The sequence below is a fragment of the Triturus cristatus genome, chromosome 4_1 (genome assembly GCF_964204655.1).
Source record: "Triturus cristatus chromosome 4_1, aTriCri1.1, whole genome shotgun sequence".
In the NCBI taxonomy this organism is placed as follows: Eukaryota; Metazoa; Chordata; class Amphibia; order Caudata; family Salamandridae; genus Triturus; species Triturus cristatus.
In genome coordinates, this window is record NC_140585.1 from 133836445 (window position 1) to 133852411 (window position 15967).

Consider the following 15967-nt stretch of genomic DNA (forward strand, 5'->3'; position numbering starts at 1 on the left):
TTGCTAGGTTTCCCTAGGTGCCGGCAGGGCTAGGGTTCAAAAACTACAGCTAGACTCTTTGCAAAAAAAGTGTAAATTTTCAGTGTGAAAATGTGGTGTGTTCACCTTAGGTTTGGAGCCACTTCCTGTCGTGGGCACTATGCCTACCCACACAAGTGAGGTACCATTTTTCTCGGGAGACTTAGGGTAGTTCAAATTTGTAAAGCAACTGTTATTACCTATTGATTTTTGATGCATTTCTCCCTTCCAAATGAAAGACATTGTGTAAAAAAAAAGTCATTTTGAAAAATGACCAATAATTGTCATGCAAATATGAGTATTCCCAATTTCGAAAATGTGCAAATATGCACTGTTTCTGAACTCTGTAATTTGTTCCCATTTCAGAAATACATAGGTGACTTTCATACCGATTTTTCCAAGTACACATTTTCCCACAATAATTGCTACATACCCGGACCAAAAAAAAAAAACATTACAAAATGCTGCTCATTTTTCTACTCTGGGTTCGTTGGGCTCTTGATGAACCTACAAGTCCTATATGTCCCCACAACCAGGAAGGTCTACCGGTTGTAACGGTACATTGCTTTCAAAGAGATGTCATAATTCGAAGAAGTTACAGGTAAAAACGTTGACTCAAGAGGCTGCTTTTTTCAACACATTTTTAATTTTTCCTATATTTGCCTGTAAATTTCTATAAAGAAACCTTGATGGATCTACGCAAATGACCCCTTGCTGAATTCAGAATTTTGTCTACTTTTCAAAAATGTATAGCTTTCCAGGATCCATTATTGTTTTGGTACCCTTTTCTACCGTTAACTGGAAGGAGGTTGAAAGCACAAAAAATAGCAAAAATAGGGTATGTCCCAGAAAAATGCCAAAACTGTGTAAAAAATGTTGGTTTTCTAACAAAAGTCTGTCATTCCCTAAAAGCTGGAGAAATTGTGATTTCAGCCCCACAAACCCTTTTTTGATACCATTTGCAGAGAAAAACCCAGAAGCTTTCATTTGCAGCCCGTTTTTCACATTTTTCACAAAAAAAAAAAAATTGCTGTATTTTGACTAATTTCTGGGAACCCTCTAGGAGAATCCACAAACCCTGGTTACCTTTAGAATCCCCAAGATGTTGGAAGAAAAGGACGCAAATTTGGCGTGGATACCTAATGTGGTCAAAAAGTTACAGGGGCCTAAGCGCGCACTACCTCAAATAGCCCAAAAAGGGCTTAGCACAGGAGGGGAAAAGGCCTAGCAGCGAAGGGGTTAAAAATCTACTTTGCAGTTTCAGAACACTAACATGACTGTGAAGTGTACACAAGTAAAATGGGACAGTTTCAAAGTACCTAATCCCTCATAAACTTCCGAGAGGAAGCATGTAATAAATCTACCTAATTTTCTGGAAAAGAAAGAGGGAGGATTTTTGTTATCACCTCAGATGGGACTCAAACCCACAATCCCTGGCTTAGGAGGCCAGTGCCTTATCCATTAGGCCACTGAGACACAAATGCATAGCTCTTTTCTAGAGGCATTATTTAAATGTATTCTATGGTCAGACACCGGTGTGTGCACACAGGGCATTTCTCACTTCTCTCTATAAGTAAACTTCTCATTTTCATCCTCTTCCATCCCCGACTTTAACGCTCTCTTCTATGCTATAATGGAGACTTTGCAATTTTAGCAAGTGGAGAGAAATTGGAGAACCACTTTCGACTCCACACTTCTTCTTCACTTACTTCTTTTCTCAATATACTGGGCTTAGAAAATGGTATCAAGCCATCCTTATCATCAGTAGGACACGGAAAGAGGCACTAAGTCTCCTAACCAAGTTCAACCACACTCTGCAACTTAACCATTGCACTACAAATTAGGCAACGGGGGCATCAGCAAAGGCAGCCAATGTGCCGATCCTTTATACATTTTGTGTAGTACTTTTCTTACTCCGAGGCAAAATCAGCACTTTAACTGCCCAAATCATACAGATTTTACACATGTACCACTCTATGCAGACATAGGCACACACCTTGAAGTTCTTCTACACACACTTAAGCTAAAAACCCATTCTGTCACGTCAAAATTCTGCAAACCTTTTACATATTCAGTGCGTCGGCATAGAAGCACTTTTTAATGCCACTAAAATGCACAAGTAGTTAGCCTGAAGATGCAACCTGAATGAGTTTACAGTATGTACTCCACTTTATTAATGATTAGTAATGAGAAAGTGAGGACTACAAGAGTATTGGAAAATACTTTTTTCACTCTGAATGTAAAGCAGATTGTGTGACCATTGGCCAAAAACGACCACGAAGGGACTCGAACCCTCAATCTTCTGATCCAAAGTCAGACGCCTTATCCATTAGGCCACGCAGTCATCCGTTCACCTGAGATGATTTTTATCATGTAGGTGGTATGCATGGATGGAGAACATATTATTGAAAGGTATTCAGGTTTACATCCCATAGTGTTCTTTCAGCTCTTTTCGCTGGAAGCACTTTTTTGGAATCTATATATTGAGAATTTTATGAGTACGATATGCTTTTGTTTTCCTTTTTTCATACAAACCTCTTTCCTCATGAGTTTAAAGCTCATTTGTATGCTCTACATAGCTCTGGACGTTTCCAGACGTGGAGTGAAACTGTTTTGAAAGTAGTACAAATTGCTCCTTCCTGCATATGCTAATTTTTCACACTCACATAGTTTGTATAAGTTTTATGAATCCTGGCTTGACCTATTCAAGTAGCTGAAAGCCTGTCACCACCCCTAGAAGCAAGATTCACACCAATCCAATTCAAATAATTTTTTCCAAAAGAATATGTTCTGGCCGGTCGAAAATGCATCTCACAAAAATAGGCATTTAATAATCTACTTTGCAGTTTCAGAACACTAAAATGACTGTGAAGTGTACACAAGTAAAATGGGACAGTTTCAAAGTACCTAATCCCTCATAAACTTCCGAGAGGAAGCATGTAATAAATCTACCTAATTTTCTGGAAAAGAAAGAGGGAGGATTTTTGTTATCACCTCAGATGGGACTTGAACCCACAATCCCTGGCTTAGGAGGTCAGTGCCTTATCCATTAGGCCACTGAGACACACATGCATAGCTCTTTTCTAGAGGCATTATTTAAATGTATTCTATGGTCAGACACCGGTGTGTGCACACAGGGCATTTCTCAGTTCTCTCTATAAGTAAACTTCCCATTTTCATCCTCTTCCATCCCCGACTTTAACGCTCTCTTCTATGCTATAATGGAGACTTTGCAATTTTAGCAAGTGGAGAGAAATTGGAGAACCACTTTCGACTCCACACTTCTTCTTCACTTACTTATTTTCTCAATATACTGGGCTTAGAAAATGGTATCAAGCCATCCTTATCATCAGTAGGACACGGAAAGAGGCACTAAGTCTCCTAACCAAGTTCAACCACACTCTGCAACTTAACCATTGCACTACAAATTAGGCAGCGGGGGCATCAGCAAAGGCAGCCAATGTGCCGATCCTTTATACATTTTGTGTAGTACTTTTCTTACTCGGAGGCAAAATCAGCACTTTAACTGCCCAAATCATACAGATTTTACACATGTAGCACTCAATGCACACATAGGCACACACCTTGCAGTTCTTCTACACACACTTAAGCTAAAAACCCATTCTGTCACGTCAAAATTCTGCAAACCTATTACATATTCAGTGTGTCGGCATAGAAGCACTTTTTAATGCCACTAAAATGCACAAGTAGTTAGACTGAAGATGCAACCTGAATGAGTTTACAGTATGTACTCCACTTTATTAATGATTAGTAATGAGAAAGTGAGGACTACAAGAGTATTGGAAAAGACTTTTTCCACTCTGAATGTAAAGCAGATTGTGTGACCATTGGCCAAAAACGACCACGAAGGGACTCGAACCCTCAATCTTCTGATCCGAAGTCAGACGCCTTATCCATTAGGCCACGCTGTCATCCGTCCACCTGAGATGATTTTTATCATGTAGGTGGTATGCATGGATGGAGAACATATTATTGAAAGGTATTCAGGTTTACATCCCATAGTGTTCTTTCAGCTCTTTTCGCTGGAAGCATTTTTTTGGAATCTATATATTGAGAATTTTATGAGTACGATATGCTTTTGTTTTCCTTTTTTCATACAAACCTCTTTCCTCATGAGTTTAAAGCTCATTTGTATGCTCTACATAGCTCTGGACGTTTCCAGACGTGGAGTGAAACTGTTTTGAAAGTAGTACAAATTGCTCCTTCCTGCATATGCTAATTTTTCACACTCACATAGTTTGTATAAGTTTTATGAATCCTGGCTTGACCTATTCAAGTAGCTGAAAGCCTGTCACCACCCCTAGAAGCAAGATTCACACCAATCCAATTCAAATAATTTTTTCCAAAAGAATATGTTCTGGCCGGTCGAAAATGCATCTCACAAAAATAGGCATTTAATAATCTACTTTGCAGTTTCAGAACACTAAAATGACTGTGAAGTGTACACAAGTAAAATGGGACAGTTTCAAAGTACCTAATCCCTCATAAACTTCCGAGAGGAAGCATGTAATAAATCTACCTAATTTTCTGGAAAAGAAAGAGGGAGGATTTTTGTTATCACCTCAGATGGGACTTGAACCCACAATCCCTGGCTTAGGAGGTCAGTGCCTTATCCATTAGGCCACTGAGACACACATGCATAGCTCTTTTCTAGAGGCATTATTTAAATGTATTCTATGGTCAGACACCGGTGTGTGCACACAGGGCATTTCTCAGTTCTCTCTATAAGTAAACTTCCCATTTTCATCCTCTTCCATCCCCGACTTTAACGCTCTCTTCTATGCTATAATGGAGACTTTGCAATTTTAGCAAGTGGAGAGAAATTGGAGAACCACTTTCGACTCCACACTTCTTCTTCACTTACTTCTTTTCTCAATATACTGGGCTTAGAAAATGGTATCAAGCCATCCTTATCATCAGTAGGACACGGAAAGAGGCACTAAGTCTCCTAACCAAGTTCAACCACACTCTGCAACTTAACCATTGCACTACAAATTAGGCAGCGGGGGCATCAGCAAAGGCAGCCAATGTGCCGATCCTTTATACATTTTGTGTAGTACTTTTCTTACTCGGAGGCAAAATCAGCACTTTAACTGCCCAAATCATACAGATTTTACACATGTAGCACTCAATGCACACATAGGCACACACCTTGCAGTTCTTCTACACACACTTAAGCTAAAAACCCATTCTGTCACGTCAAAATTCTGCAAACCTATTACATATTCAGTGTGTCGGCATAGAAGCACTTTTTAATGCCACTAAAATGCACAAGTAGTTAGACTGAAGATGCAACCTGAATGAGTTTACAGTATGTACTCCACTTTATTAATGATTAGTAATGAGAAAGTGAGGACTACAAGAGTATTGGAAAAGACTTTTTCCACTCTGAATGTAAAGCAGATTGTGTGACCATTGGCCAAAAACGACCACGAAGGGACTCGAACCCTCAATCTTCTGATCCGAAGTCAGACGCCTTATCCATTAGGCCACGCTGTCATCCGTCCACCTGAGATGATTTTTATCATGTAGGTGGTATGCATGGATGGAGAACATATTATTGAAAGGTATTCAGGTTTACATCCCATAGTGTTCTTTCAGCTCTTTTCGCTGGAAGCACTTTTTTGGAATCTATATATTGAGAATTTTATGAGTACGATATGCTTTTGTTTTCCTTTTTCCATACAAACCTCTTTCCTCATGAGTTTAAAGCTCATTTGTATTCTCTACATAGCTCTGGAAGTTTCCAGACGTGGAGTGAAACTGTTTTGAAAGTAGGACAAATTGCTCCTTCCTGCATATGCTAATTTTTCACACTCACATAGGTTGAATACGTTTTATGTATCCTGGCTTGACCTATTCAAGTAGCTGAAAGCCTGTCACCACCTCTAGAAACAAGATTCACACCAATCCAATTCAAATCATGTTTTCCAAAGGAATATGTTCTGGCCGGTCGAACATGCATCTCACAAAAATAGGCATTTAAAAATCTACTTTGCAGTTTCAGAACACTAACATGACTGTGAAGTGTACACAAGTAAAATGGGACCGTTTCAAAGTACCTAATCCCTCATAAACTTCTGAGAGGAAGCATGTAATAAATCTACCTAATATTCTGGAAAAGATAGAGGGAGGATTTTTGTTATCACCTCAGATGGGACTTGAACCCACAATCCCTGGCTTAGGAGGCCAGTGCCTTATCCATTAGGCCACTGAGGTACACATGCATAGCACTTTTCTAGAGGCATTATTTAAATGTATTCTATGGTCAGACACCGGTGTGTGCACACAGGGCATTTCTCACTTCTCTCTATAAGTAAACTTCCCATTTTCATCCTCTTCCATCCCCGACTTTAACGCTCTCTTCTATGCTATAATGGAGACTTTGCAATTTTAGCAAGTGGAGAGAAATTGGAGAACCACTTTCGACTCCACACTTCTTCTTCACTTACTTATTTTCTCAATATACTGGGCTTAGAAAATGGTATCAAGCCATCCTTATCATCAGTAGGACACGGAAAGAGGCACTAAGTCTCCTAACCAAGTTCAACCACACTCTGCAACTTAACCATTGCACTACAAATTAGGCAACGGGGGCATCAGCAAAGGCAGCCAATGTGCCGATCCTTTATACATTTTGTGTAGTACTTTTCTAACTCGGAGGCAAAATCAGCACTTTAACTGCCCAAATCATACAGATTTTACACATGTACCACTCTATGCACACATAGGCCCACACCTTGCAGTTCTTCTATACACACTTAAGCTAAAAACCCATTCTGTCACGTCAAAATTCTGCAAACCTATTACATATTCAGTGCGTCGGCATAGAAGCACTTTTTAATGCCACTAAAATGCACAAGTAGTTAGACTGAAGATGCAACCTGAATGAGTTTACAGTATGTACTCCACTTTATTAATGATTAGTAATGAGAAAGTGAGGACTACAAGAGTATTGGAAAATACTTTTTCCACTCTGAATGTAAAGCAGATTGTGTGATCATTGGCCAAAAATGACCACGAAGGGACTCGAACCCTCAATCTTCTGATCCGAAGTCAGACGCCTTATCCATTTGGCCACGCGGTCATCTGTTCACCTGAGATGATTTTTATCATGTAGGTGGTATGCATGGATGGAGAACATATTATTGAAAGGTATTCAGGTTTACATCCCATAGTGTTCTTTCAGCTCTTTTCGCTGGAAGCACTTTTTTGAAATCTATATATTGAGAATTTTATGAGTACGATATGCTTTTGTTTTCCTTTTTGCATACAAACCTCTTTCCTCATGAGTTTAAAGCTCATTTGTATGCTCTACATAGCTCTGGACGTTTCCAGACGTGGAGTGAAACTGTTTTGAAAGTAGTACAAATTGCTCCTTCCTGCATATGCTAATTTTTCACACTCACATAGTTTGTATAAGTTTTATGAATCCTGGCTTGACCTATTCAAGTAGCTGAAAGCCTGTCACCACCCCTAGAAGCAAGATTCACACCAATCCAATTCAAATCATTTTTTCCAAAAGAATATGTTCTGGCCGGTCGAAAATGCATCTCACAAAAATAGGCATTTAATAATCTACTTTGCAGTTTCAGAACACTAAAATGACTGTGAAGTGTACACAAGTAAAATGGGACAGTTTCAAAGTACCTAATCCCTCATAAACTTCCGAGAGGAAGCATGTAATAAATCTACCTAATATTCTGGAAAAGAAAGAGGGAGGATTTTTGTTATCACCTCAGATGGGACTTGAACCCACAATCCCTGGCTTAGGAGGTCAGTGCCTTATCCATTGGGAACTGAGACACACATGCATAGCTCTTTTCTAGAGGTATTATTTAAATGTATTCTATGGTCAGACACCAGTGTGTGCACACAGGGCATTTCTCAGTTCTCTCTATAAGTAAACTTCCCATTTTCATCCTCTTCCATCCCCGACTTTAACGCTCTCTTCTATGCTATAATGGAGACTTTGCAATTTTAGCAAGTGGAGAGAAATTGGAGAACCACTTTCGACTCCACACTTCTTCTTCACTTACTTATTTTCTCAATATACTGGGCTTAGAAAATGGTATCAAGCCATCCTTATCATCAGTAGGACACGGAAAGAGGCACTAAGTCTCCTAACCAAGTTCAACCACACTCTGCAACTTAACCATTGCACTACAAATTAGGCAACGGGGGCATCAGCAAAGGCAGCCAATGTGCCGATCCTTTATACATTTTGTGTAGTACTTTTCTAACTCGGAGGCAAAATCAGCACTTTAACTGCCCAAATCATACAGATTTTACACATGTACCACTCTATGCACACATAGGCCCACACCTTGCAGTTCTTCTATACACACTTAAGCTAAAAACCCATTCTGTCACGTCAAAATTCTGCAAACCTATTACATATTCAGTGCGTCGGCATAGAAGCACTTTTTAATGCCACTAAAATGCACAAGTAGTTAGACTGAAGATGCAACCTGAATGAGTTTACAGTATGTACTCCACTTTATTAATGATTAGTAATGAGAAAGTGAGGACTACAAGAGTATTGGAAAATACTTTTTCCACTCTGAATGTAAAGCAGATTGTGTGATCATTGGCCAAAAATGACCACGAAGGGACTCGAACCCTCAATCTTCTGATCCGAAGTCAGACGCCTTATCCATTTGGCCACGCGGTCATCCGTTCACCTGAGATGATTTTTATCATGTAGGTGGTATGCATGGATGGAGAACATATTATTGAAAGGTATTCAGGTTTACATCCCATAGTGTTCTTTCAGCTCTTTTCGCTGGAAGCACTTTTTTGAAATCTATATATTGAGAATTTTATGAGTACGATATGCTTTTGTTTTCCTTTTTGCATACAAACCTCTTTCCTCATGAGTTTAAAGCTCATTTGTATGCTCTACATAGCTCTGGACGTTTCCAGACGTGGAGTGAAACTGTTTTGAAAGTAGTACAAATTGCTCCTTCCTGCATATGCTAATTTTTCACACTCACATAGTTTGTATAAGTTTTATGAATCCTGGCTTGACCTATTCAAGTAGCTGAAAGCCTGTCACCACCCCTAGAAGCAAGATTCACACCAATCCAATTCAAATCATTTTTTCCAAAAGAATATGTCCTGGCCGGTCGAAAATGCATCTCACAAAAATAGGCATTTAATAATCTACTTTGCAGTTTCAGAACACTAAAATGACTGTGAAGTGTACACAAGTAAAATGGGACAGTTTCAAAGTACCTAATCCCTCATAAACTTCCGAGAGGAAGCATGTAATAAATCTACCTAATATTCTGGAAAAGAAAGAGGGAGGATTTTTGTTATCACCTCAGATGGGACTTGAACCCACAATCCCTGGCTTAGGAGGTCAGTGCCTTATCCATTGGGAACTGAGACACACATGCATAGCTCTTTTCTAGAGGTATTATTTAAATGTATTCTATGGTCAGACACCAGTGTGTGCACACAGGGCATTTCTCAGTTCTCTCTATAAGTAAACTTCCCATTTTCATCCTCTTCCATCCCCGACTTTAACGCTCTCTTCTATGCTATAATGGAGACTTTGCAATTTTAGCAAGTGGAGAGAAATTGGAGAACCACTTTCGACTCCACACTTCTTCTTCACTTACTTCTTTTCTCAATATACTGGGCTTAGAAAATGGTATCAAGCCATCCTTATCATCAGTAGGACACGGAAAGAGGCACTAAGTCTCCTAACCAAGTTCAACCACACTCTGCAACTTAACCATTGCACTACAAATTAGGCAACGGGGGCATCAGCAAAGGCAGCCAATGTGCCGATCCTTTATACATTTTGTGTAGTACTTTTCTTACTCGGAGGCAAAATCAGCACTTTAACTGCCCAAATCATACAGATTTTACACATGTACCACTCTATGCACACATAGGCACACACCTTGCAGTTCTTCTACACACACTTAAGCTAAAAACCCATTCTGTCACGTCAAAATTCTGCAAACCTATTACATATTCAGTGCGTCGGCATAGAAGCACTTTCTAATGCCACTAAAATGCACAAGTAGTTAGACTGAAGATGCAACCTGAATGAGTTTACAGTATGTACTCCACTTTATTATTGATTAGTAATGAGAAAGTGAGGACTACAAGAGTATTGGAAAAGACTTTTTCCACTCTGAATGTAAAGCAGATTGTGTGACCATTGGCCAAAAACGACCACGAAGGGACTCGAACCCTCAATCTTCTGATCCGAAGTCAGACGCCTTATCCATTAGGCCACGCGGTCATCCGTCCACCTGAGATGATTTTTATCATGTAGGTGGTATGCATGGATGGAGAACATATTATTGAAAGGTATTCAGGTTTACATCCCATAGTGTTCTTTCAGCTCTTTTCGCTGGAAGCACTTTTTTGGAATCTATATATTGAGAATTTTATGAGTACGATATGCTTTTGTTTTCCTTTTTCCATACAAACCTCTTTCCTCATGAGTTTAAAGCTCATTTGTATGCTCTACATAGCTCTGGACGTTTCCAGACGTGGAGTGAAACTGTTTTGAAAGTAGTACAAATTGCTCCTTCCTGCATATGCTAATTTTTCACAGTCACATAGGTTGTATAAGTTTTATGAATCCTGGCTTGACCTATTCAAGTAGCTGAAAGCCTGTCACCACCTCTAGAAACAAGATTCACACCAATCCAATTCATATCATTTTTTCCAAAGGAATATGTTCTGGCCGGTCGAAAATGCATCTCACAAAAATAGGCATTTAAAAATCTACTTTGCAGTTTCAGAACACTAACATGACTGTGAAGTGTACACAAGTAAAATGGGACTGTTTCAAAGTACCTAATCCCTCATAAACTTCTGAGAGGAAGCATGTAATAAATCTACCTAATTTTCTGGAAAAGAAAGAGGGAGGATTTTTGTTATCACCTCAGATGGGACTTGAACCCACAATCCCTGGCTTAGGAGGCCAGTGCCTTATCCATGAGGCCACTGAGGCACACATGCATAGCTCTTTTCTAGAGGCATTATTTAAATGTATTCTATGGTCAGACACCGGTGTGTGCACACAGGGCATTTCTCACTTCTCTCTATAAGTAAACTTCCCATTTTCATCCTCTTCCATCCCCGACTTTAACGCTCTCTTCTATGCTATAATGGAGACTTTGCAATTTTAGCAAGTGGAGAGAAATTGGAGAACCACTTTCGACTCCACACTTCTTCTTCACTTACTTCTTTTCTCAATATACTGGGCTTAGAAAATGGTATCAAGCCATCCTTATCATCAGTAGGACACGGAAAGAGGCACTAAGTCTCCTAACCAAGTTCAACCACACTCTGCAACTTAACCATTGCACTACAAATTAGGCAACGGGGGCATCAGCAAAGGCAGCCAATGTGCCGATCCTTTATACATTTTGTGTAGTACTTTTCTTACTCGGAGGCAAAATCAGCACTTTAACTGCCCAAATCATACAGATTTTACACATGTACCACTCTATGCACACATAGGCACACACCTTGCAGTTCTTCTACACACACTTAAGCTAAAAACCCATTCTGTCACGTCAAAATTCTGCAAACCTATTACATATTCAGTGCGTCGGCATAGAAGCACTTTCTAATGCCACTAAAATGCACAAGTAGTTAGACTGAAGATGCAACCTGAATGAGTTTACAGTATGTACTCCACTTTATTATTGATTAGTAATGAGAAAGTGAGGACTACAAGAGTATTGGAAAAGACTTTTTCCACTCTGAATGTAAAGCAGATTGTGTGACCATTGGCCAAAAACGACCACGAAGGGACTCGAACCCTCAATCTTCTGATCCGAAGTCAGACGCCTTATCCATTAGGCCACGCGGTCATCCGTCCACCTGAGATGATTTTTATCATGTAGGTGGTATGCATGGATGGAGAACATATTATTGAAAGGTATTCAGGTTTACATCCCATAGTGTTCTTTCAGCTCTTTTCGCTGGAAGCACTTTTTTGGAATCTATATATTGAGAATTTTATGAGTACGATATGCTTTTGTTTTCCTTTTTCCATACAAACCTCTTTCCTCATGAGTTTAAAGCTCATTTGTATGCTCTACATAGCTCTGGACGTTTCCAGACGTGGAGTGAAACTGTTTTGAAAGTAGTACAAATTGCTCCTTCCTGCATATGCTAATTTTTCACACTCACATAGGTTGTATAAGTTTTATGAATCCTGGCTTGACCTATTCAAGTAGCTGAAAGCCTGTCACCACCTCTAGAAACAAGATTCACACCAATCCAATTCATATCATTTTTTCCAAAGGAATATGTTCTGGCCGGTCGAAAATGCATCTCACAAAAATAGGCATTTAAAAATCTACTTTGCAGTTTCAGAACACTAACATGACTGTGAAGTGTACACAAGTAAAATGGGACTGTTTCAAAGTACCTAATCCCTCATAAACTTCTGAGAGGAAGCATGTAATAAATCTACCTAATTTTCTGGAAAAGAAAGAGGGAGGATTTTTGTTATCACCTCAGATGGGACTTGAACCCACAATCCCTGGCTTAGGAGGCCAGTGCCTTATCCATGAGGCCACTGAGGCACACATGCATAGCTCTTTTCTAGAGGCATTATTTAAATGTATTCTATGGTCAGACACCGGTGTGTGCACACAGGGCATTTCTCACTTCTCTCTATAAGTAAACTTCCCATTTTCATCCTCTTCCATCCCCGACTTTAACGCTCTCTTCTATGCTATAATGGAGACTTTGCAATTTTAGCAAGTGGAGAGAAATTGGAAAACCACTTTCGACTCCGCACTTCTTCTTCACTTACTTCTTTTCTCAATATACTGGGCTTAGAAAATGGTATCAAGCCATCCTTATCATCAGTAGGACACGGAAAGAGGCACTAAGGGGCATATCAACAAGGGCTTTATCTCTGCTTTTTTGGCTTTAAAAGCCAAAAAAGCAGAGATAAAACTAGCGCCCTATCAACAACAGGGTGCTAACATGCAAATTTGCATGTTAGCACCCTTTTACTCTACGCTTCCCCTTGCATCTCTAATGAGATGCAAAGGGGGCGTTCCAGAGTAAAATAATAGGAGAAATGTCGCTAAGCGACATTTCTCCTATTATCAAGAATATCGCTAACCCTGTTAGAGACAAAAAAAGCAGCGCTAACCGCGGTTAACGCTGCTTTTTTACGTCTGGTATTTTTCTGACTTAGCCATGATATCCTATGGAAGGAGGATATCATGGCTAAGTTTATCTGTCCCTATCAACAAGGTAACGTGAGATTATCGCTGGGTTTCCAGCGATAATCTCACGTTAGCCACTTAGCGTGAGGATTTTTATCGCTATTGAGATAAGCGTTGCTAATAGCACGCTATCTCAGTGATAAAAATCCACGCTAGCCGGCGATAATTATCCTCACGCTAAGAGCGCTGAGCAATAATTATCGCCGGTTGTTGTTGATATGCCCCCTAGTCTCCTAACCAAGTTCAACCACACTCTGCAACTTAACCATTGCACTACAAATTAGGCAGCGGGGGCATCAGCAAAGGCAGCCAATGTGCCGATCCTTTATACATTTTGTGTAGTACTTTTCTTACTCGGAGGCAAAATCAGCACTTTAACTGCCCAAATCATACAGATTTTACACATGTAGCACTCAATGCACACATAGGCACACACCTTGCAGTTCTTCTACACACACTTAAGCTAAAAACCCATTCTGTCACGTCAAAATTCTGCAAACCTATTACATATTCAGTGCGTCGGCATAGAAGCACTTTTTAATGCCACTAAAATGCACAAGTAGTTAGACTGAAGATGCAACCTGAATGAGTTTACAGTATGTACTCCACTTTATTAATGATTAGTAATGAGAAAGTGAGGACTACAAGAGTATTGGAAAAGACTTTTTCCACTCTGAATGTAAAGCAGATTGTGTGACCATTGGCCAAAAACGACCACGAAGGGACTCGAACCCTCAATCTTCTGATCCGAAGTCAGACGCCTTATCCATTAGGCCACGCTGTCATCCGTCCACCTGAGATGATTTTTATCATGTAGGTGGTATGCATGGATGGAGAACATATTATTGAAAGGTATTCAGGTTTACATCCCATAGTGTTCTTTCAGCTCTTTTCGCTGGAAGCACTTTTTTGGAATCTATATATTGAGAATTTTATGAGTACGATATGCTTTTGTTTTCCTTTTTCCATACAAACCTCTTTCCTCATGAGTTTAAAGCTCATTTGTATTCTCTACATAGCTCTGGAAGTTTCCAGACGTGGAGTGAAACTGTTTTGAAAGTAGGACAAATTGCTCCTTCCTGCATATGCTAATTTTTCACACTCACATAGGTTGTATACGTTTTATGTATCCTGGCTTGACCCATTCAAGTAGCTGAAAGCCTGTCACCACCTCTAGAAACAAGATTCACACCAATCCAATTCAAATCATGTTTTCCAAAGGAATATGTTCTGGCCGGTCGAAAATGCATCTCACAAAAATAGGCATTTAAAAATCTACTTTGCAGTTTCAGAACACTAACATGACTGTGAAGTGTACACAAGTAAAATGGGACCGTTTCAAAGTACCTAATCCCTCATAAACTTCTGAGAGGAAGCATGTAATAAATCTACCTAATATTCTGGAAAAGATAGAGGGAGGATTTTTGTTATCACCTCAGATGGGACTTGAACCCACAATCCCTGGCTTAGGAGGCCAGTGCCTTATCCATTAGGCCACTGAGGTACACATGCATAGCACTTTTCTAGAGGCATTATTTAAATGTATTCTATGGTCAGACACCGGTGTGTGCACACAGGGCATTTCTCACTTCTCTCTATAAGTAAACTTCCCATTTTCATCCTCTTCCATCCCCGACTTTAACGCTCTCTTCTATGCTATAATGGAGACTTTGCAATTTTAGCAAGTGGAGAGAAAATGGAGAACCACTTTCGACTCCACACTTCTTCTTCACTTACTTATTTTCTCAATATACTGGGCTTAGAAAATGGTATCAAGCCATCCTTATCATCAGTAGGACACGGAAAGAGGCACTAAGTCTCCTAACCAAGTTCAACCACACTCTGCAACTTAACCATTGCACTACAAATTAGGCAACGGGGGCATCAGCAAAGGCAGCCAATGTGCCGATCCTTTATACATTTTGTGTAGTACTTTTCTTACTCGGAGGCAAAATCAGCACTTTAACTGCCCAAATCATACAGATTTTACACATGTAGCACTCTATACACACATAGCATAGGCACACACCTTGCAGTTCTTCTACACACACTTAAGCTAAAAACCCATTCTGTCACGTCAAAATTCTGCAAACCTATTACATATTCAGTGCGTCGGCATAGAAGCACTTTTTAATGCCACTAAAATGCACGAGTAGTTAGACTGAAGATGCAACCTGAATGAGTTTACAGTATGTACTCCACTTTATTAATGATTAGTAATGAGAAAGTGAGGACTACAAGAGTATTGGAAAATACTTTTTCCACTCTGAATGTAAAGCAGATTGTGTGACCATTGGCCAAAAACGACCACGAAGGGACTCGAACCCTCAATCTTCTGATCCAAAGTCAGACACCTTATCCATTAGGCCACGCGGTCATCCGTCCACCTGAGATGATTTTTATCATGTAGGTGGTATGCATGGATGGAGAACATATTATTGAAAGGTATTCAGGTTTACATCCCATAGTGTTCTTTCAGCTCTTTTCGCTGGAAGCACTTTTTTGGAATATATATATTGAGAATTTTATGAGTACGATATGCTTTTGTTTTCCTTTTTGCATCAAACCTCTTTCCTCATGAGTTTAAAGCTCATTTGTATGCTCTACATAGCTCTGGACGTTTCCAGACGTGGAGTGAAACTGTTTTGAAAGTAGTACAAATTGCTGCTTCCTGCATATGCTAATTTTTCACACTCACATAG

At 39.7% G+C, this 15967-nt stretch overlaps 6 non-coding genes across 6 annotated transcripts; all 6 read right to left on the bottom strand.

Annotated features, from left to right (window-relative positions):
• Positions 1-6185: 6185 nt before the first annotated feature.
• On the bottom strand, positions 6186-6258 carry TRNAR-CCU (transfer RNA arginine (anticodon CCU)). Its single transcript has one exon. It is a non-coding gene; the product is annotated as a tRNA-Arg (tRNA).
• Positions 6259-7053: 795 nt separating this feature from the next.
• Positions 7054-7126, bottom strand: TRNAR-UCG (transfer RNA arginine (anticodon UCG)). Its single transcript has one exon. It is a non-coding gene; the product is annotated as a tRNA-Arg (tRNA).
• A 1514-nt stretch (positions 7127-8640) lies between these two features.
• TRNAR-UCG (transfer RNA arginine (anticodon UCG)) lies at positions 8641-8713 on the bottom strand. The gene has a single exon. It is a non-coding gene; the product is annotated as a tRNA-Arg (tRNA).
• A 1514-nt stretch (positions 8714-10227) lies between these two features.
• Positions 10228-10300, bottom strand: TRNAR-UCG (transfer RNA arginine (anticodon UCG)). Its single transcript has one exon. It is a non-coding gene; the product is annotated as a tRNA-Arg (tRNA).
• A 1515-nt stretch (positions 10301-11815) lies between these two features.
• TRNAR-UCG (transfer RNA arginine (anticodon UCG)) lies at positions 11816-11888 on the bottom strand. The gene has a single exon. It is a non-coding gene; the product is annotated as a tRNA-Arg (tRNA).
• Positions 11889-14696: 2808 nt separating this feature from the next.
• TRNAR-CCU (transfer RNA arginine (anticodon CCU)) lies at positions 14697-14769 on the bottom strand. Its single transcript has one exon. It is a non-coding gene; the product is annotated as a tRNA-Arg (tRNA).
• Positions 14770-15967: the final 1198 nt, after the last annotated feature.